Source organism: Cicer arietinum, chromosome 5 (genome assembly GCF_000331145.2).
Source record: "Cicer arietinum cultivar CDC Frontier isolate Library 1 chromosome 5, Cicar.CDCFrontier_v2.0, whole genome shotgun sequence".
NCBI classification, from domain to species: Eukaryota; Viridiplantae; Streptophyta; class Magnoliopsida; order Fabales; family Fabaceae; genus Cicer; species Cicer arietinum.
The window spans coordinates 51,449,677-51,450,244 of record NC_021164.2 but is presented as its reverse complement, the minus strand read 5'-3'; positions in this window follow the sequence as shown (position 1 = coordinate 51,450,244).

Genomic DNA, 568 nt, shown 5'->3' with positions numbered 1-568 from the left:
AAATTAAAATGAGGGAAAATCATGTTTATCACAATCATCTAATTTAATTTTTAAAATATTTTTTAAAATTCGTATGATAACTTATTATACAGGATAATTGTTTGACTCATTGTACTTTGATTAATAATTTATTTTTCAACATATAATGGTACTTGTATTTATTTGATGAAATAAAATGTAAAATACATACCCAAAAATAAGATATAAAAATTTAAAAATATGATTGACTATATAAAAATTTAAAAATATAATTGCGAGTATGAGAAGTTGTTGTAAAAAAAAATTATTGAATATATTTAATCAAGAGTTTGAAATTAATTGTATTAAAGATTTACGTATACTTTAAATCAATTTGAGGTATTTAAAAGTTTTAACTAATTGTTTGTGCAATTGAATTATAGTTATGGTGATAAGTACCAAAAATAAATTTTATTAAAAAATAATTTAATTTTATGTAATACTTAAATTTTCATTTATTTTTTAACATTCAAATTATCATTATAATAAGAAAAATTAAAATAAAAAATAGCATTCAATTATAAATATATAATTTAATTGATAAAAATTA